At 38.7% G+C, this 23,230-nt stretch overlaps 1 protein-coding gene across 3 annotated transcripts in view; it reads right to left on the bottom strand.

Moving 5' to 3' along the window:
* Window positions 1–23,230, bottom strand: part of RSU1 (Ras suppressor protein 1) — a 205,655-nt gene that overhangs the window by 42,734 nt on the left and 139,691 nt on the right. The window lies entirely within an intron of this gene.

The following is a 23,230-nucleotide window of genomic DNA, read 5'->3' as shown; positions in this document are numbered from 1 at the left end:
ATCAAAGGAGAAAAATAATCATAATCTGTTACATGTTTCTGGTCCTTTATGGCTTGAAACGCATAGGAACATGCATTATTTCTTCTACATTGAGAAAATTTGTGTCATGGCCAGAACAGGGTAACTGTACACTTTGAATAGGTTTTATGTATTTTTATTTGTCTATTTTATAGAGAAAGAACATGGAGGGAAAACACGCTTCCAAAGAGGGTCCTCTGGTCAACAAAGTTTGAGAAATGCTACACTATGTCTGGCCTGGCAGGACACCAGAGATCAATATGTGCATATAAGAGAACAGTTTTCCCAAGGTTCTCAAGTTTGTCTGAACATAAAACATTCTTTTTTGGCTTATAGGCTATTAATATCTTTGCATCTTAGACAGATCCCTCTAGTCTGAAGTTTCTTCAGCATCACTTCCTGGCCTCAGGAACTTCCTGGCTTCCAGAACTGAAGCCCCGGGTGGGTTTATGCTTTGACATGAAATCTTCATGAAAATGACAAGTCTAAACTAGCCCCGTGCCTGCTGTCCAGTCAGTGAGCCTGAGCTTCCTGGCTTCTGTGAAAGGACAAGGGCCCGGGGTGTTCTCACGGGAACCCTGGGCAAGGTTAGTTACGGATGCTGTCTCTGAAATAGCCATGGACGCCCAGAGGTGAGAATGCCCAGGAGCTTGGCAAAACCTGAGCTGCAGTGTGATGCACATGCCATTAAAATACACACAGCTCAATCAAGTCCAGATAACAGCTTGCGACATGCCCTGAGGTCTGGCGGGATAGGTGGGGGTGCCTGTGGAGGGGGGCTGAGAGAAAATGCTACAGCAGAGCATGAATTCAGATTTCACAACTGGAAGAATAGATGCAGACACCTTGCTGGTTGATTCATGCTTATTCTAAACACGTGTGAAGTTATTGTGATTCATAAATGACTCGGCGAAACCCAGATGTGGGCTCCACTGACACAACACGATGCGGTGTAAAATGATCTCATTATTAAAAGCATCCTTTGATGCAAAAGGATCTTGGACAGATAGTTGGATGTGACCCTGAAGGGTTCTGTTCCTCTTGATGAGCGCTAACGTACGGGTAAATTTATTTCTTTGGTGTTGGGTGAATGGACGTTCTGAACTCATTATGAATAAATTATTAAGTTATAAAACACCACTGCTAATAAAACTGGGGCTATAGTAAGAAATGTGATTAAAAATCACACGTGGCTGTGACCTATTTAACAATAATGCATTAATTCATAAAGCTTACCCAGTTACTATAATTAAAATATGCTTCATCACTAATTGCCTCACCAATCCTTAAATTTCCCCAAAACTGTTATGCGATTGATGGCCAAACAGTGGCTCTGGCGATGCTAAGTCTTCTGATCCTGGTCACTACGACAAAAACCTTTGTAATTAAAAAAACACTTTATCACTGTCCTAATGCAATCCTGTGGATGAGACACAGATTTTCAGCTGGCAAATATTTTGGTAAAGTTAATGTCTAAAGGCAGAAAAAAAATCCATGTGCAGAAAAATTGAAGGGAATAACAATGTTTCCCATATTTCTGCCAACATATTAACAAATACGGCAAAAAAGAGCCTTGATATGTCATTTGCTGACGGATGAGAGTGGGGTGAAGACTCAAACACGGGAATTTTATTGCTGGAGACATTTTCATCTGCAGCCAAATCACCAGGGAAACACTTTGTCAAACAACTTCATTCTGCAGGGGGACATGGTGACAATATTGGCATCCTAAGAATTTGTTCAGGTTTTTCCGATTGCATCTACCTGTCTGTGCCCGGAAATATTTACAGCAACACCGCAATTCATGCAGACATGCGGCTTAGTGCCTGGAAGCCACCTAGCCGGCTCGTGTTTCATCTCACCAGCGAGTTCAAAATAAGTGCTCTCGAGTCGTATGCTTTTCATATAAATGAGACAATATATTTTAGGAAGGGTTCGTATCAACCCCTTGTTTCATATTAATCGGAACTGATGTAGCATCTGGTACCTACAAAGTTATGGATTGAAGTATCTTCACAAGCACCCAAGCTTTCTGCCTGAGTTCCACCAGCAAGTTAGGAAAATTATGAGAGAAGAAGAGAGAAAGAGAGGGGGGTGGGAAGAGGCAGGGAAGGAGGACAGGAGTGAAAAAGAGAGGTGTGGGGGAGAGAGGAGGAAGGGGAGGGCAGAACACAGGGCCTGTTGGATTCTGGTTATAAATGGCAACCCACTCCAGTACTATTGCCTAGAAAATCCCATGGACAGAGGAGCCTGGCAGGCTACAGTCCATGGGGTCGTAAAGAGTCGGACATGACTGAGCGACTTCACTTATCTATTTTTGACTTAACTTTTTATTTTATATTGGAGTATATAGTTTATAATAATGTGTTTCAGGTGTACAGCAAAGTGATTCAGTTATACATATACAGCTACTTTCAATTTTTATTTTTTTAAGTTTTTTTTTTAATTTTAAAAAAATTAAATGGATCAATTTTAAAGACTTTATTGAATTTGTTACAATATTCCTTCTGTTTTACGTTGTGGTTTTCTGGCCATGAGGCATGTGGGATCTTAGTTACTCAACCAGGAATCAAACCCACATCCCCTGCATTGGAAGACAAAGTCTTAACCACTGAACCGCCACAGGAGGCCTTCAATTTTAGATCCTGTATTTATTTTGCCTGCTGTGGGAGCATATCCCCCAAATAACCCTTGACACTTCACTTGCCCTCCTGTCAAACTTTCACAGAAGCACTGCCAAGTTCTCAGCCCTGAGTCACTTTCTCAACCTCTCCATCACTTCCCTGGTTCAGGCTACGTACCCGGGCCCCCAAGACAGCCCAGTTATGGGTCTCTCCACTTCCACTGGCTCCTCTCCTCTGTTCTATACATGGAATCTAAAGTGATCTTTTTCCAGCATGATTCTAATCACACCATTGGCCTTTCACACTTGGCATTTCCCTTTGCTCTGGCATAAAAATCCTCAAAGTGGGCTAGCAAGTGGCATGAGGTGGTCCCCCCGTTTAGCATTCTGACTTCACCTGGGACTCCTCTCCCTGCTCCAAGCACAGTCAACTTCTTCAATGGGCCATGCTCTCTGTGGCCAAAAGACCTTTGCATGTGTGGCCTTCAGAAACATCCTTCCAGGCGCCCCCTGGACACCCTTCACCCTTCTCATTCATCCCTTCACATGGTTAGCGCTGTGGTTCAGCCATCGGGGAGTCCTGTACAAGCCTACCCAGCATGGTGTGCTCTTCCTTCCCCACACTCACTGAGGTGTATGATACACGTCTGCTGATGACCCCATGTGCTCCAGGTGTGGTTCCCTTACTGCACTGTGCAGGTCACGTGGGCAGGGGACACAGCTAACTTTAGGCACCTCTGAATCCCTTGGCTGATGGCTGTCATGAACATAAAACAGGGGCTCCAGCAATACAGGCGCAGGAATGGACCTCAACAACGGGTCCTCTCACTGTGTTAACACTAGGCGAGAAGACGTCATCAGCATCTGCACCACGAAGTCTAGGCTCTGCAGGGCCACGTGAGGAAGCGCTTCACAGGACGACCTGCTATAGCTGATGGTTTATGTTATCAGGTTTTAATCCCCTCTCAAAACAGAGAGTAGAATCTAAAAAGGAATTTTAAAAGGTCACGCATAAACAGATACTCCTAAACAAGGTAGTGCTTGTAATCACATCTTTAAAAAAATTATTTTTTTTTGATGTGGATCATTTTTAAAGTCTTTATTGATTTTGTTACAATATTGCTTCTGCTTTATGTTTTGGCTTTTTGACTCTGAGGAGTATGAGACCTTAGTTCTCCGACCAGGGCTCAAACCCATACCGTCTGCATTGGAAGGTGAAGTCTTAACCACTGGGCCACGAGGGAAGTCCCAGTAACCACAACTTTATTAGAATAATCACAGAGTGAGAACTTGGGTCTGCCTGTGAGTAGACCTGGCTTTTACGGCAGAGACCACAAACCTGCTCCGACGGCAAAGGGCCAGATAGTCTCCAGCCCAGCAGAGATGGCTTCCTGTAAGTCTCACAAGAGTCCTGGGTAATTTCTTTCATCTCTAACAGTCTAAGACACAGCTCACTTTTGCAAACTTGGCATTCTGTGTTTATCAGAATGGAGCAATAACATCCTGCTCTGGAGTTCTCATGGACATGGAAGAGGGATGGATGTCAGACTGACTGGAGTCTCATTTTGACTTCCTCTGTCACCTAACACATGACCTGATGATAGAGAAGAACACTAACGTATTCACTTTCTCTAATATCATTACTGGGACCCAATTAGATGGGATGGGCAAAGGCAGGGAGGTAGGAGATGTGGGGAAGAAGCAAGGGACAAGATCATATGTGGTCTGGAAAACCCAAGCCTGAATAACCCAGAAAAGCTGTAAAATAACAAAGCACTGGGACGTCCCTGGTGGCCCAGTGGCTAAGACTCCACGCTCCCAGTGCAGGGGGTCCCAGTCTGATCCCTGGTGAGGAAACTAGATCCTGTATGCCACAACCAAGGCCTGGGGCCGCCAAAATAAATAAAGTAATTAATTAAAAACAAACAAAACCACAAAGCACTGCTCTGGGGAGAGGCACAGAGGGCATCTTACAGGTAAACCTGCACCAAAGCCAGCCTTTGACTCTGGGCTCCGGTGAGCAACAGAAACCTACCACCAGCTGTAAAATCTGGGATTCTAACTTTTTTCCAACAAGGATTTTTCACAGAGTGTCTGCTGCATGCTGACAGTGAGCCACTTTCCTTTGTCTTAAATTTTCTGGCCATTAATTATATCCAGGATGGCATGTTTTCATATGGTGAGTAAACAAAGAGACATCATTCTTGGCTTTGGAGGAATATCAGTGTTATGTAAAATCAGACCATTATTCTTGAAATCTATAACATTCTTTTCTCTTCATACAAATATTCTCTAAAAGGATCCTGAAATAATTTATTATGTAAAAGCTGTCATCTTAAACCTATTTCCAAAAGACTAATCACCGTTTAGAACAAAATCCTTGTGGATTCTCTATTTCGAATTTATATATGATTCTTTGCTAGCCTCCAGATTTCAAATATTTATGCTTTTCTGTGCTTGTTAAAAGTCAGGTTTACCAGGATATAATTTACACAATGGAAAATTTCATGCTCGCTCTGCAAACAATAAGCCCAAATAAAAATGTATCAATGCTTTAAAATCAAAACACTAATCCTAAGAGGTAAAATCATAAAAAGAACTTTTGATCAGTGCATGTGCTTACTGCTTAATTAACTCAGGAGACAAAAACCAGTGATTAGTATTTTCATTATGAAGGGATTTAAAAACAGGATGGCTATTCAGAGGTACAACCATGGAGGACAGTTAAGGATCGAGATACAGCATGAGAAGCGAGTCCAATAATGCCTGACCATGTGTCCAGATTTGTCTGGACAATGTCAAATGCGTAATGATTTACAGAAAACAATAACAGGTGTGATCTGTAACTGAGAAGAGAAATACCATGAGTGACTTAAAAATGATGGCTACCTTTTACTTCAGAGCGGTTTTCTAGTGGACACTTGAAGGTATGAAGATTATTTTCAGTATGTGAATAAAGCTCATTTATGAAGGAATTCATTCAATAAGCTAGTTCAGCATTTTATGGACCAATGCTACATGCATGATAATAAAAGAACAACTTAAAATATACAAATTTTATATCTATATAAAAATATTAGGCTTAGTCACAAGTGAATTCTTGTTACTTTATTCCACCTCCTTCCAAGAATTATAACAAACTTCTTTATCTAAATTCATTCCCATCCAAATAATATAAAAGTGTGCGTGCATGCTCAGTCACTAAGTCATGTTTGACTCTTTGCAACCCCATGGACTGTAGCCCACCAGGTTCCTCTGTCCACAGGATTTCCCAGGCAAGAATACTGGAGTGGGTTGCCATTTCCTACTCCAGGGGATCGTCCCGACCCAGGAATCGAACTTGTGTCTCCTGTGTCAGCAGGCGGATTATTTACCATTGAGCCATTAGTTCAGTTCAGTTGCTCAGTTGTGTCCGACTCTTTGTACCCCATGAACAAGCCACTAGGGAAGCCAATATAAACGTGATCAATATATTAATATAAATTGACCTATAGTTATTTTTTTTTGACCCATAGTTATTGATCCTTGGGCCAGATGTATTAACTGTGTGACTTTGGAAAACTTCCCTAACGTCTCTGTGTCTCAGTTTCTAAACCTAGTCACAGGGATAATAAGAGCAACTGCCTTCCATAGCTGTCCACCAGCTAAGCTAGAAAATACAAACCCAGTTCTCTCCTTCTGCCCCCATCTGAGCCTGGCACAGCCCAGCCTTCAATAAACACAAGCTGCGGGGATTATTACCAATAACTTACCCACTACACACTCAAATGCGGATGACTGACAAATCATATAGGAAGTTCATGCTTTCAGAGTGAGTTATCACCACAATCAAAATGTTCCCTGATAGGCTGAGGGATCTGAATTTAAACACACTTCCTTCCCACTAAGAAGATTGAACCACAAAGACAGTAACTGTAGGCACCAGGACTGGTGTGTCCCACGTGTCAGGGGCTCTGCTCTGTGCGTTTCACATGCTCTCTTCTCTATCCTCACAGCAGCCCTGGAATGCATGGAGATGTACGGATTTTACATGCTACCAAAAAGATAAAAGAGAAGTTAAAGAACAACTCAAGGTCATACACCTAAAAAATGGTGATGCTAGAATCAAAACCAGACTCTATGTCTCCTAGCAGAATGAGCTGCCACGCAGAGTGTAAAGTTGCCATTTTTGCATGCTAAGTGGGTCTGTCAAAAAAAGAAAAGGAATATTTATGGTGAACTGCAGAGTAATATCCAAAGTACTAGGAATGAAAGTTTTCCCAATGTTATTAATAAAAGTGACTTTTAAAGCCAAGAATACATATTGTGATAGGTTAAATTCATTTAAGAAAACATGGGTGCAAATAACTGAGCTTTAATTATTTCACGGCATCCTTGCAACAGCCTTTTTTTTTTTTTTTTTTTTTATGAAAGCCTTTCAGAAAACCCTTTGTTCCTGATCTAATCTTACCTAGACGAAAAGAAAATCAAAACAATTTTAATAGCTCTGATTTCTTAGGACCCTCTTTTTTGAGGGGAAAAAAACCCAAATCAGTGATGTTGGAAAGGCTCCAGAAGTTTCAAGGTACAAATCTCTTTTTCCTTAAGCCATCAGGTGTCATAACTAATGAGCAAAATCAGTTTATATGGCTTTTGAGAATAACCTGTCCAAGTTGCAAATTCACTACAGGCAGACCTCATTTCAGTGTACTCTCCTGTACTGCATGTGGCAGATATTGCATTTTTTACAAATAGAAAGTTTGTGGTAACCCTGCATTGTCAGATGATGCTCAACATTTCTTAACAATAAAGAATTTTTAAATGAAGTTATATACTTTCTTTTAGACAAAATGCTACTGCACATTTACTAGACTACGTATAGTGTAAATGTTAACTTTTATTTGCGCTGGGAAACCAAAAAACTCGTGGGGCTTGCTTTATTGTGGTATTTGCTTTACTGCGGTTGTCTGGAACTGAACCTGCACTACTCCAAGGTGTGCCTGTAAACATGAAGGATTTGAGCCAATCAAGGATGCAGTAAGTCACTTATATTGTACAGCGTTTAAGGACAATCTGAGAAAGTCTTTAAGAGGCAGCCTTTTTCTAAGTGAGGTAGGTAGAGTATGGAAAGTGGTTTTACTTGCATGCTTCACAGAAGTGATCTTTTTACCAAAATCATCATAAAAGCTATCAGAAAAAGAAAGAACACTGAAAGCAAATAAACAAACGAAACCATCTGAAAGTTCAAACACTGAATCATAGACAAAAGGTACTGTATTTCTGAAAGGTACTGTCCTTCATCTTTGCTAAGGACCAAGAGAAGTCATTTCATATGTGGTAAAGTGAAGATGACAAATCACATTCTTTTTCCAAAAGGAATTTTTTTCCCCAGATATCAACTTGGCACTAAAAGGGATTCTCATGTGCACTCCACAATAACAACAATAACAACAAAAGCACTTCTTGGACCAAATGGGCACAGCTCTTGTTCAGCTGCTTTGTGGCATCTGGTCCTGTCTTATTTGTTATGAAAAAGTCCTTTCCCCAATAAGGAGGGTGGTCATAAGGAACAAGATGCCACAAGGAGTGTTGTGTTGAACCTTGGCCTAAAACACCTAAAATGTCAAGAATAAAGACCCACACTGGACAATGACTGCTCTTAGCATATTCAGGAACCAAGTCTCTCCATCCTTACTCCCCACTTTTGGTTCAATGCCTAAAACCTAATTGTTCACCAGAAATCAACACCATCTCCATGACTTTTTTTTCTGGGATCAATAGCAGAATTGAACCCTTCCTCCCAAGTATCCCTGCTCTCTGTCCACACTTCCTTCTAACATATTTCCCCAAAGACTGATGTTTTTTCCTTCCTTCTACCCTGTATGGCAGGAGGCAGGTCTCCAGGCTATTTCCAGCTTCAGGGCTCAGTACAGACACGACACATGTTAGTACATGGGTAGCAATCATCAGTTTGTAAGATGATGTAACCAATATTAAAGCCAGAGAATAAGCACATAAAAGGACGCTCAGTGTCACAGCCATTAGGGAAATGCAAATTAAAGCCACAATGAGCTGATACTTCATAACACCAGGACAGCTAGGATGGGTATCATCAGATAGATAACAACATGTGTTGACCAGGATATGGCAACCCTGACATCCTCAGACATCACTGGTGGGAATAAAATAGGGTGCAGCAGCTTGGAGGACAGTCTTGTGGTTAAAAGCAATTCCATTCCCAGGTATACACCCAAGAGAACTGAAAATACGTCTGCACAGAAACATGTACACAAGTGTTCACAGCAGTAAAATTCACAGCCAAAAAGTGAAAACAACATAAACACCTACCCACTGATGGATGGTTCAACAAAACGGGGCTGAACCACACAAGGGGATATTATTTAGCCATAAAAAGGGAATGATCCACCAATAACACAACAGGGAGCATGAATCATGAAAACATTATGTTGAAGTGAAAGAAGCTAATCACAAAGGATAAATGACTCCATTTTTATCAAATGTCCAGAGTGGGGAAATGTCTAGAGATAGATTAGTGGCTGCCAAAGCTGAAGACAGGAGTGAGTGTGATGCTAAGATGTGTGACTTTTGTTTTCTTTTTCTTTCTTAAGTTAATTTTTACTGGAGTATAGTTGCTTTACAATATTGTGTTAAGTTTCTGCTGTACAGGAACACGTATCTGCTGTACAGATACAAAGTAAATCAGCTATACATATACTTACATTCCCTCTTCCTTAGACTTCCTTCCCATTTAGGTCACCATAGAGCATTGAGTAGAGTTCCCTGTGTTATATATAGAAAAGTGAAGTGAAGGTTCTAGTTGTTTATTTTATACATAGTATCAATAGTGTATATATGTCAATCCCAATCTTCCAATTCCTCCCTCTCCTTCCTCCCCCTTGGTACCCATACATTTGTTCTCTACACAAGAGGTGTGAGTCTTGAGGTGATAAAAATATTATTCTTGTGATGATGGATGCAATCTCTGCGAATATATTACAAGTCACTGAATTATACAGTCTGAACGGGTGAATTGTATGGCAGGTGAATTTTATCTCAATTAAAACCAATTTAAAAAAACCAATAATACGTAGGGTCATTGGACTATTCTTTAGGGCTGGACTAGTCACTAAACTATGTAGTGATATCAGAATGAAGTCTCTCTGAATCACTTTTTTCTTTAGTCTCCCAAAGACTGATCATTTTGGGGAATCTAAAGAAAGCTGAGCACCGAAGAACTGATGCTCTTGAACTGGTGTTGGAGAAGACTCTTGAGAGTCCCTTGGACTGCAAGGAGATCCAACCAGTCAATCCTAAAGGAAATGAATCCTGAATATTCATTGGAAGGACTGATGCTGAAGCTGAAACTCCAATACTTGGGCCACCTGATGCGAAGAACTGACTCATTGGAAAAGACCCTGATGCTGGGAAATATTGAGGGCAAGAGGAGAAGGGGATGACAGACGATGAGATGGTTGGATGGCATCACCAACTCAATGGACATGAATTTGAGTAAACTCTGGGAGTTGGTAATGGACAGGGAGGCCTGGTGTGCTGCAGGCCATGGGGTTGCAAAGAGTTGGACATGACTGAGCGACTGAACTGAAGGCAGTTCAAAGACTATCAAGTCAATCAAGGTCAGCTACTCTGACATCTCAGAAGCTCACTGATTTGATGGCTTTCTGGATAGACTGCTTGTTACTCTTCTTCTTCCTGTTGCCGCTAAGGATATGTCAAACCTTGTTACAAGCCTCCAAATTAGAGACACCCACAGGAGTCAAAGATGACCAATTAGTTAAATTTATAATTTGTGTGAAGAAGCAAGAAAGAAACAATACCAAGGGGGAAAGTTATCCAGATGGCTAAAACAAACAAAAAAAAATTTTTTTTTTTTTTTGTGAAATGAAGTAGGAAATTCAATGATTGGCTCTCATATCTCAAAGTAATGACTTACAAAGAATTAAATATATTTGGAATATATACAGACGATTCAGAACAAGTTTCCATAATTCACACTCTACTGCTGAAAAGCAAGATACTGTTTTTTAATTGCAAACTTCACTTAACTATTTAAAAACTATTTAAATTTGCCCAAGTCACAAAGTATGAAAGCATTAGTTATAGCAGATGATATTTAGATTTATTTACAAAGAAAGACTTTCCTGTTGTATATTCATTTTCCACTTTCCACTAAGAATCCTATAAAATGAGATTCTGTTCTGAGACTTTTCAAATAGTTAACGGAAATCCATTTAAACATTTCTCCAAAAAATACCGTGAGAACCTGATGAACTTGCTTCATCAAAGATTTAAACAATCTCATCTTTATTTATATTTTTGAGCCATCCATGTAGCTTTAACTTAAAAAGGCTTTCATCAAATTTATTCATAAGACAAATACCCTAACAAAATGCAGATTATAACCGGCCCCTGTGAATCACAAAGACACAGTTTTCAGCATGTGTAAAAACTGGGAATTAAATTACTCTCCTTCTAGGAGATATCCATCTTCTTTTTTCAATATCCAAACAACCAGGATAACTGATTTATCCAAATCAATTAACAAAATTAAAAAGGATGAAAACATTCAAAGGAGAGAATCTTATCAGTATTTAAAAAGAAATATTGAACCTGAAAGAATCTCAACATAGCTCTGCAAATCTTAAGAGCGACTTAAAATCAGAGCCAATAAAAGAAGAAAAAATACATTAAAAATTTTAACTTTCTTACATGGGAGAGGCACAAAAAGAAAGAAAATGGAATCAAAGGCTTTGTAACCGCTATTGTGCAGATCAAGACAGGGGAAAATGCCAAAAAAGAATGATCACCTTCTGTCTTCCTTATGAAGTTCTTTATAGGCAAGCTGGGGCAGTTGAACAAACTAAATTCTCTGCTGAATTCAGTATGAGAATCCTTTGCAGAAAAAGAATGCAACTACTATCTTCAAAAATCATTAACATTTGACTAACATCTCAAGTTCACTGGCTATCACTCCTTACTGTAGATTGAGATGAAATTTTAAGACACATAAGCACATTTACTGGAAACAAACAAACCCATTCTAATACAGTATAAAGTAAATTCTCAACTCCCACCATCATCACTTTTATAGTATATAACACTATTTTTGGACTTCCGTTGAAAAAAACAAACCAAACAGATCTTTGCCATTGAAAACTTCAAATTCCACTCTCTCCAAAGGATGAATTAGGACCAGGCACCTCTCATTACAGAATAACATACTTGTAGACGGTTTTTCAAAATTATACATATGCAATTATCTCATTAATTTTAACAATAATTAATTTTCTCCTTCCCTCAGGCTCAATCCATAATAATGGAGTAACGCTAATACAAAACTAAATTAAAACATCCAGGCATGTCCAGTCTGCAAAAGCAGAAGACTGTCTCTTTAGCTCATTGTGGTTATTTTTAAAATTCCCTATATTTGCAGACATATCACAAGACTGACAGGGAACTAAATAAGCTCATAGTTTCATTAATCGTCTTTCTGTTACAGTAGAGGTTTAAATGAAGATGACACAGGAGCACCACTAAGCAGGACTGTAACACTTTTCTTCCTACACAAAATACTACTGACCTATTGTCAATGTTTACCAAACGTGGCACACAGCTGGTGCTTCTGAAGTATTTATTACTGTTACTGATAAAGACAATGATAAAGGTATCTTTTGAGAAGAGACTCATAGGTAGAAAGATACATATAAGAAAGAGGCACAATGGTTAAGAACTGAGTTTAAATTATCAATAAGGAGTCCTGAAAAACTTTTTATGGTTTTATCTGAAAAGAGAGCACAGTGAATTTTTCATAACATATATTTCATTCATGTGTTTAATATTTACAACTGACACATACAATTTACTAACAAAAATGTGGACTCTGGAATTTATTTAGATTTGATTTACTCTAACCATCTTTATTAGATAAATTAATTTTTTATTGTCACGTATTCAAGATGATCTTCTCCACATGAATTTTTACTACAAACAGTTTAAAAATTTAAATGCTATATGCATCAAAGTTTTTACTACTGAGCTATCATGTTTCCTTTTATGTACTTATAAAACTTATTTTTCAAGTTTATGTCAAACAAGGCCTATATGATTGAATCCATGATCTGAAATAATCTCTTCTTCTCTTTCTAGATTAAAAGATGCTCTGTGTTTAATGATGAAATGTTCATTTATTTGGCCAACTTTTCATCCAAAATTTATCGAGAAAAAGCCAGCTCAAATTTACATTATTTGAAGGGAAAATGCCAAATGCTCACCCTTCAATATTATTTTTTTTTACCTTCCTTTAGCATAAGCACATAAATTCTCAGTGTCACTGCTGCTGAGTTTCCCTGCTATTTTTATTTTCTACTGACAGAATATTCAAAGCTGACAAATGCTGGAGAACAGACATAGTTATTAAAAGCTTCAATTTACAGCAAATAGTGACAGTTTGCTTTTGCTGCTCATAAAGTAAAATCAAAGAGGTGTAAATACACAAGGAAGGTGGAACAGACATACTTCAGATACTTTTTTTAAAAACAGTTCCGATAAGCAATGCTCATTTGAAATACTATTCAAAAGATACTAGTTCAGGTATGAACTCACAGAGTAAAATCAGAATGATGGCTGGCAACTTTCAACAGTACTTTAAAACTTCCCTTATGAGTATCTCTTATATCTAAGGAAGGCTTTAAAAAAAAATGACAAAGAGTTGACTTAAAATAGAAGATGGAGAGTTTCAAACTAACCAAGAACCATTTATTTGCAAGAAAAAAAGAAAAAAGAATAAAATAAATAAGATATGTCCACTGCACAAGAATGGTTGGCATGGCAATGAGATGGATTTCCTCCCACTGACAATAACCCAGACTTTTACTACATCTGACTCAATTTTTTGAGGAGGAGAAAGCATTTATGTACACAAACACTACATAAATTCTGAGTGATGTCCAGGGTCAGATAACAGTAAGATAAATTTCAGAGGCAACACTAAAACACTTCTGATGTGGAACCCTTCATAACCTTTAAATGACCTTTTTTGTGAGGTTGACTCACATTGCTGCTAAACCATAAAATATATCGCCAGAATCCATTAGAAATGGGAAGAGAGACATTAAAAAAAAAAAAAAAAAACAAACAAAGGAAAATTCATACCAAAAAAGCAAGCGAACTTACTCCTGCTCAAAAACCTTGTCATCAGCAAAAGGGCTAATTCAGAAATTCTGCCCTGAAGCCATGGGAGGACCTCTGACAACATGAAGAGGTGATTCACACACCTTCAGGCAAGAAAATCTAGTAAGAAATCTGGAGAAGTGCACCACATCCAAAAGTAGATAAATTTTTGCCAAACTTTTCAGGGGGATGGGAATTTTCTGTATCTTGACTGGGGAGCTGATTACAGGGATAGATTCATTTGTCAAAACTCAAGGAACTACAGGGACTTCCCTGGCGGTCCAGTGGTTAAGAATTTGCTTTGCAATGCAGAAGATGTGGGTTCAGTACCTGGTTGGGAAACTAAGATCCCACATGCCACGGAGCAACTAAGCCCACATGCCACAACTAGAGCCCATACATCACACGACTGAATCCATGTGCTACAGCTAGAGAGTGCATGTGCCAAAACAAAAGATCTGAGGGACCTAACAAAGATCATGCTGCAAGTAAGACCCACTGCAGCCAAATAAATAAAACACAGAACAACCAAACACAAAGCAATTCGAGAATACAAATTTCCTAATGAAAAAGAAAAAACAAAACTCAGGGAACTATGAACCCATACTCAGGGTCTGTGCAGTATATGTTCGTAAATTACACCACAACTAAAAAAAAAGCCACAGATGTGTGCTAAGCATAATGCTTATTTAAATGCATTAGATAAAAAATTAAGTCTTTTGTTAATAATTTTTTAGAAAATTTGGGGAGTTCATGATGGGAAACACATGTATACCCAGGCGGATGCATGTTGATGTATGGTAAAACCAGTACAATATTGTAAAGTAAAAAAAAAAAAAAAAAAATAAATAAATAAAAGAAAAAAATCTTAAAAAAAAAAAAAGAAAAGAAAAAGAAAAAAAAGGGAGAGCTAAGGAAATCAAGGGTAAAAATAAGAGCGGAGCAGAGAAACAAAACACTGAACTTAGTCACCAACAGGAAAAAAAAAATCTTTTCAAAGTCTCAAGTAGTGTTCCTGGAAGAAGTGAAAACAGGAAGGAATAAAGCCGTATATTTGCATAACAATATATTACGTACATTTAAGAGACAAGTTATGTTATAGTAGGCTTATAACAATACCCCATTTTATTTATTTAAAACATTAAATAACATTATTATTAAACATTAAATAACATTATTATTAAGTAACATTATTATTTATTTTATTTATTTAAAACATTTTTAACACATATCAAAATTCACTTATTTTTTTGGAGGATAACTGCTTTACAATGTTGTGTTAGATTCTGCTGTGCAGCAAAGTGAATCAGCTACACATATACATATATCCCCTCCTTCTGGAGCCTCCTGCCCTGATGCCACCGCTCTAGGTCATCACAGAGCACCGAGCTGAGCTCCCTGTGCTATGCAGCAGCTTCCCACTAGCTCTCTGTTCTACACATGGTAGTGCAATACCCTCATTCTCAAGTTGATGAAATATACAAATTAGTTCAGTGATGTGCCCAAGGATACACAATTAGAAAAGAGCCAGGATACAAATAGATCTCTCAGACTCCTACACACAATTCATCTCACAAAACAATACTCTGTGTGCATAGTGTGTGTGTGGTATATAAAACATAAAAAGAAAAGCCACTGTTAGCTTCATATAGTTAGTGATGAGGCTGCCCGCATCGCCTCCACACAGCATGGATGAGTATAAATGTGCTGGAAACCAACTAAACTCATGAACTAAAACAACCAAGAATTTTTCTCTCTTAAATATTCATCCATTCATAGGTTTAAAAATCTGCAACAAGGTACTCTTGGGTATGCTACATTCTTACAACCGACAGGGCTCTCTGACTAGAAAGAAACATTAAGTATAATTTTAATATTTTAGTACAATTTTCATTATGATTTGGTTGAAGTTAGTTGTAGTTGATATCATAAGTGAAGTGAAGTCGCTCAGTCGTGTCCGACTCTTTGCGACCCCCTGGACTGTAGCCTACCAGCCTCCTCTCTCCATGGGATTCTACAGGCAAGAGTACTGGAGTGGGTTGCCTTCTCCAGGGGATCTTCCCACTTGAAAGATAATGCCACGAGGTTGAATTATCTGTGCATTAATTACTGCAATGTGCTTTTCCAAAATCTTATAAAAAGTGAGGGAGAATGGTAATCTCAAAGGGGTTTCAAAGAAGTTCACAGAGGCCCAAATGTGACTCCAGAGTTAATGGAAGCTTTGGCTGGTCCTGGAAGCTGTATTCTCTATTCTCACTTACAGCCCTGGATTCCTAAACGTGTTAGTAAGATTCTGCATCAAAAGTGCTTTTCATCCCCCCCAGAAACACTCCAGTCACTCCAGCTGTCTAGCCTTAGAGGCTCAGCATGACCTCGAAGCACAAATCACCATCTTGGGCTCACTGGACTTACTCCCAAGTTAAAACACACACAGGAAATGAGTTAGTGTGTATGTCAAAAATCACAAATCACTGCAGCAACCCAAATATACCTTTTGCTTTCCTAAACAGAAAAATTCATTTTACATTATTTAATAAGATATGCAAAATGCAATCAAATGCTAAGTCAGTGGACATTTAGGGATATAATACAGCTGTGAACCACCTGTTTCAATTCAATTGTGACAATCCTTCAAATTTTCTCTCAATCGAAATTTGTATCTTCTTCCACAATGAGAAATACAGAGCAGAAATAGGGCAATAAATGCAAAACCAGAGAGAATATACAACCACCAAAAAAGTACAGTAAAGTGTAGGGTATGGGCTCAAAAACCACAGACAATCCAACCATGTGAGAAAATTATATTCATATTTGAGGTGTATCTTTTAAAGCTTTGTGGACCACAGGTATATAGTTTGCTTTTTAAATGTGTAACATATTACAAAAATTCTCCAAAGTCATTAATCTTCTACAACACAACTTTCAATGGTTGCCTAGCATTTGACTGTATGGCTCCATGATTATTTACTAATCATGTGTCATATACTTCTTATTTCCAATCATTACTATTATAAATGAAGTTAACTTTTTGTTTCCTTGTTTATTTGTTAAGAGGATTATTAGTTCATGTACAACATAAAACGAACACTAGCTCAAGAATGCCATTTTCTTTAAGGTTTTAATCAGGGGGTTGTAAGGTGGGGTCTTTATGAAATCAATGGATTTAAACAGGTGATTTCATGATAACTTCACAATTCCTTTCCATCACGAATCCATGAGCAACCAAGTATACAAAAGATATACTCAATCATACTTGAATTAACAGAGTTTAAAACTGGAATGACTTATTTCACCTATAAAACTGCCTTACTGTGGACTTCATCAATAGTTTATGTAAAATACAAAAAAAAGAAAAGTAGCTGTAACCAAAGGCAGAAATTTCACTCTGGGTTTTAAATAAAAATTTTTGCAAATACGTTGGTGAATATAAGGAAAAATTTCCTTATTTCTTGTACTACTGAATCAACAAAATGAGCAATCAGCAGAAACATAATGAGAGACAGACATCTTAGGAGCTGTCAATAATGTTTCCCCATATCATAGAAACAGGAAAAAAAAAAAACCTAACAAATAAATAACATTTCAAGGAAAAACACCCTTTGCTTTAAATCCTGAAAATATGCAAATACAAGAGAGCTTCGTAGGCTCGGAAAACTGGTTCTTTATTCTGCAGAGATTTTTCTGTCAGTGTAACAAGCTGAAAACAAAATATGAGTGACAAGTGCACATACTTAGCTGACGAGGAACACGGAACCCAGCAGTAACCACATTAATCTCTCGTCGAGGTTATGTGACTTCCAGGCAGAAATATTGATTCAGACCTGGTCTCCTGCCACAAAGCTGGACACAGATTCAAATCTGAGCTGGGAAACTTCTACAAAAGTTAACTCCTAACACTTCTTTCAGCTTATCTTGCAAATCAAGGAACTGACTTAACTGGATTAATTCAAACATTAGAAATTTTTAATAAACAGGCTGCTGAAGAATAACAGTATGGATGTACACCTCAACAGATACTGAAAAAACTAGTCCAAATCATCCACATAATTATTCTAGGTTAGATTTTTAGCTTTGTGGGGTTTGCATGCCATCTTAAAATATCACCATAAATCTTTATCATATGCAACAGAAAGAACAATCCTAGGTTAGATTTTTATTCTTCTTAGACGTCTATGTTTGCTTGCATCAAAGGGGAGTTTAGAAAATGCTCTGTATTTTCCCATTCCCACAATTTTCTTCAACTGCTCCTGAAGTTACCCCTACAGACAGTCTTGTATCACGGTCATCAGGTTCTGCATTTCTTCGCCACGCACTGCTCTATGACAAGGTGTGACCTGATCTTCTAAGATAATTTGGTGCTTAATTACAACAGGGAAGCCTGGCCTGCTGCAATCCATGGGGTCGCTAAGAGTTGGACGCAACTGAGCAACTGAACTGAACTGACTGAAGAAAAACACACAGTAATGTTTTTGTTAATTTTTTTCCCCCTTGTGTTTGATACAATGGAAGAAAAATTAAACCCAACTAGTCTGCCTGGGTCTTTGAGTGAAATGAGATTCTATAGATCCCCCATGGTATCTAAATATGTATTTATTTATGTTGCTTGGAAATCAGTGCTTTCTCTCTAGTAGACAATTCCAATTTTGCAACATTCTGGGAAAATTCTGTCTTCATACCTTAAACAAAGTGCCCCTCTACTGTTGGGAAATAACTCCCCATAGGATGCTGACTGCTTCCACATGTTTTGTGAGCAGAGGCACTGGCAGCTTTGGTTCTGGGATAACTTTTCCAGGTATCAGCATAGTGAACAACCTTAAAACATAAAGTTGTCCCCTAGAGCAGAAGGTAGCTTTGTTTATTGGCCTGGGAGACTACAGATGTTGTCTTTCTCCTTGGCAAACTGCTGGTGGGCTTCTAGTCCATTTTAAAAGAGGAGAGTGCCTAAGCTCAAGTGTCTTTGCGTGTAATTCACTCAGGGTCCAGTGAGGCATCACCCCCATGGGACTTGAAGAGTTTCACTATTTTAGTATTCTGGATCCGGATCGACATATATGAGAGCTTTACAGTCTCGGAATCACTCCTACTTCTTGACTCTCATCACTATTTTTCCACTTCCTCTGTTTCACGTTAGGTAATTTCTTCATGATCTTCCTGTCAATTATCTCATCAGATGTGTATAATCCTCCTTTCACCTATCTACTGGGTTTTTAACTGCAATGATTATGTATTTTTCTCTTGTGTAATTCTACTTGGTTCCTTTCCAAATCTTGCTGATCATTTGTGATGGCATCTTATTTCTTGCTCAATGTTTTTTCTTTATATACTTCACATGCATTTGTTTTAGATGCAGTTTTGAGCTCCCTGGTATCATGAGACACAGGGAAATCTAAACCTGTTTGTTTACTATCTCAGATGACTCCGGTGTTTTGTTATTTCCTGTTGGGTAATGTTTGGATTGCTTTGTTGAGTGTTGGGTATGTTTTATGGTATCTTCCTATAAGCTGCATCTGTAGAAATTCTGAGGGCGATAGATTGCTACCTCTTTCTGCTAGAGACAGTTCATGCTTATATCTAACAAGGGCTGCAGGGATCCTCCAATTTGGAAATACATTGCTTTTCTAGGTTAAGGTTTCCATGACCCTGTAAAAACTATAAATCTATAACTTAAATTCATCTGAAAATAAGCTTAAAAAACTAAAACTAGAAACTCCCCCCAAATAAGCTTATAGTAGCAAATTCTTAGGGGAGATGATGATTTCAATGATCACTGGTTTTCCTCCACTTAGAGTAACAATAGAAATGGAGAGATTTCCTTACCTGTTCCCTTTCCTGGTGAGCTAATTTGTTCTTCGGCTCTGACTTTCAGTAAAGGCGTAGCCTAGCTTTAAGAAAGTCTTTCACATTTGGCCCTCCAGCTTTACTCAGACCCCAGGTCCAATCACTTCCTTTCCATCCATGGTCTCTAAGTTGTTGAATTCCTTACCCTGGCACTGCCACGGGGGCAGTCTTGGTCTCCTTTCCACACCCCTCTGGTTTCAAATTGCTTTTTGTAATTGGAAAATTCAGACTTTTTGTCCCTTGGAGAATCTCCCTGATTCTCTTACAAGTTCAATAGTACATCTAAGAAATACGTTTCTCTGATTTATGTTGCATCCAGTCTTTCCTGGTGAGAAGGCTTTCAGGAAACCTGGTTCCTCCCATAAATTACCATTTCTACATTTTTCCCCTTGTATTACACCCCCTGCCAAATGGGTATCTTTTCCTTTTTTGTAAGTGTCTTTTAGAGATGGTTAAAATTAGTTGACCCTACAAGTAAGCAGGAGAAATTTTTGAAATAACAGCTTTGCCGTATATTATAAAATTTAGACCAAAAGCAGTCTGCAATACTGATACAGCTGGTATCATTCAACATATTTCTCAGACTGACATTCTCATTTTCACAAGTGTAAGAAAAAGCATTTTGCTGACCACTGCATATCACACTCCCATGGGGTCTACAGGTAGCAAACATTTCTCTTTGTGAAACATGGGAGAGTTCTTTGAATGCATATCTGATAAAAGAAAAGACTAGAAATCCTTGTGAACCAATATTTATTTACGAGGCATCATACAATTACTACTACAGGTACTTCCCTTGGTGGTCCAGTGGCTAAGACTCAGTGCTCCCAATGCAGGGGTCCAGTTTCAATCCCTGGTCAGGGAACTAGATCCCACAGCAGGCAACTAAGAGTTTCCATGCACAACTAAAGACCCCACACACTGCAACTAAGACCCAGCACAGATAAACAAATAAATGCTTTTAAAAATTACTACTACATGCTTCTAAGAGAAGTTTCCTTTTATTTTTTTATTTTCAATATGATCACATTTGTATCTCTTTTTTAAAGTTTTATTTTATTTTATTGGCCATGCCACACAGCATGTGGGACCCAAGCTCCCTGACTAAGGATCGAACCCACTTCCTACAGTGGAAGTATGGAATCTGAATCACTGGATCACCAGGGAAGTCTTTCTCCTTTTATTTTTGTTAAATATACAATGTAGCTTCTCACTGATCCCAAGAAGATTTCTCTCTGCTCAGTTTCCTAAGAAAATGACTCCATCCTTTGTGTATTCATTCTAGCCTGTGTTAACTCTTAATAGACTCTTAGGCATCCTAATTTTGGCAAGTTTTGATCAAAGCTTCAGAAGTATATTTTTGATGACTTGAAACACATTTCAAAAATAATCTCAGAATACAGGAAAGACAAATTCAGAAATGAAAACACTGTTGAAATTCTGTGTGTCTTTAAACCAGGGGAGCTCCCAGACTCCCAATCAGTTAAACATTCTCTGATAGTTCATACATTAATACAGATTTATTCTGATTTAAAAAAAAATGAAAACAATTTTTTTCTGCCATTGAAAAATAAAAGACAAAATTATCAAAGAAATCGGGCAAAAGATGACTATTCTATGAAATTAAAGATTAAATTTGACTATAATCTGTGACTATGACTTCAGCTGTGGTGATGGTAATAATTTGGGGGTCATCCCTTAGCAATCCTTAACAAAAGCCTCTAAGTTTCAAAGAATGAAAGTGTACTTGTTCAAGTATAAAGGAGCCAGAAATCACAATGGAGAGAAAAGTCCATTCATGCTCCTCAGTCTGCTGCTCTCATGTCACATGGCCTGCTGCTGCTGCTGCTAAGTCCCTTCAGTCGTGTCCAACTCTGTGTGACCCCAGAGACGGCAGCCCACCAGGCTCCCCCATCCCTGGGATTCTCCAGGCAAGAACATTGGAGTGGGTCCACATGGCCTACATACCTTTAAATCTTCAGGCAGATTTTGTATGTGCCTGGCCAGTCTGCCAGACACATTCAATCTCAGGCTGAAAAACTTATCCAGGATGGTCCACTCAAAGCCACCTTGTTCTAAGACTCACGGACACAGAGATCAGACTCTGTAGTTGCCAAGAGGGTAAGGGAAAGGAGAGGGATGGACTGGGAGTCTGAGGTTGGCAGAGGCAAACTATTACATATAGGATGGACAAATAACAAGGTCCTACTGTATAGCACAGGGAACCATATCAAACCTCCTGGGATAAATCACAATGGAAAAGAATGTTAAAAAAGAATGTGTATACGTATAAAACTGAGTCACTTTGCTATACAACAGAGAGACTGGCACAACATTATAAATCAACTATACTTCCATAAAAACAAACAAAAATCAACACGCTTCAACAAAGTCATCCTGCTCTACATAAGGCATGCTCCATGTTCACGGACACCAGAAGAAGAATCATTTCTGTAAGACTCGCTAGCTGGTTCTGCCCTTTTTCATACTCTGAGACACAGGAGTCCTTATCCTGGAAATTAAAGGAATGGAAAATAAAGACGGATTACTATTTAAGGCCGTGATTGGCTTATTTGGGTATCCTGGTTCTTTAATGGCAAGAGTTGCACCCATACTCTTTGAACATTTCCTCTGGATGCTTTTGATAATGGGATAAAAATACTCTTCAATCAAGGCTCAGTGCTGCTCTGCGGAACAAGGCCGGAACCACTGGCTCCCCCAGGTGCAGGAGGCTAGCTGGGTGGGAGGTGACAACCAGAAAGGTCCCCAAAACTGCCACTCACAAAGCAGGACGAGTCCCTGCATCATGAGTGGGTCAAGGTCACCCATTGGTCTTTCTTAGTCTCACACGTTGTCTCCACAGAAACAAAGAAGGACTCCCCTTAGCACATGCCCTGGACTAGTGTTATGACAGTCTCTTCACTTTAACCTCAAATACAAAACTGTAGCCAAACCCACAGGGAAAACTCCTAAGCCCATGCTATGTAACAGAGGTGAAATCACTTCTTTTTCCTCTTTTTTAAACAGCTCATGCATCTCAATATAAAAAACAAACAATCAAAAAAAAAAAAAAAAATAGGCAGAAGACATAAATAGACATTTCTCCAAAGAAGACAGAGGCCCAAGTGGCACAGGAAGGGATGCTCAACATCACTAATTGTTAGAGAAATGCAAATCAAAACTACACCGAGATATCACCTGACAACAGTCAGAATGACCATCATCAAAAAATCTACAAATGATAAATGCTGGAGAGGGTGTGAAATCACTTCTTTCGATTCTCTTCTTTGGTGAAAGAATGGCCCCACAACTCAGGTACTTAGTACCTCTATAGAACAGAATGCTCAGGTGGTTGTGGTGGCGGTGGGGGGGTGGTTCTTTTTGGGGAGGTGATGGGTAACGGGGCACTATCCAAGGAGAGCAGCCCAATTATAATATACTCTGGGAATCACAAGAGGGCCTGGGTTTAAATACGCCTAGGAGAACACTGTTTATGGTGCAAACACTGACCTTTCCTTTACTGAGAATTTTATGGAACTCACTAAAATCTACGGCTCAGCAGCA

The sequence above is a fragment of the Bos mutus genome, chromosome 13, assembly GCF_027580195.1.
Source record: "Bos mutus isolate GX-2022 chromosome 13, NWIPB_WYAK_1.1, whole genome shotgun sequence".
NCBI classification, from domain to species: Eukaryota; Metazoa; Chordata; class Mammalia; order Artiodactyla; family Bovidae; genus Bos; species Bos mutus.
Note: the sequence above shows the minus strand (reverse complement) of the source record. Positions and strands in the feature narration are given on the sequence as shown.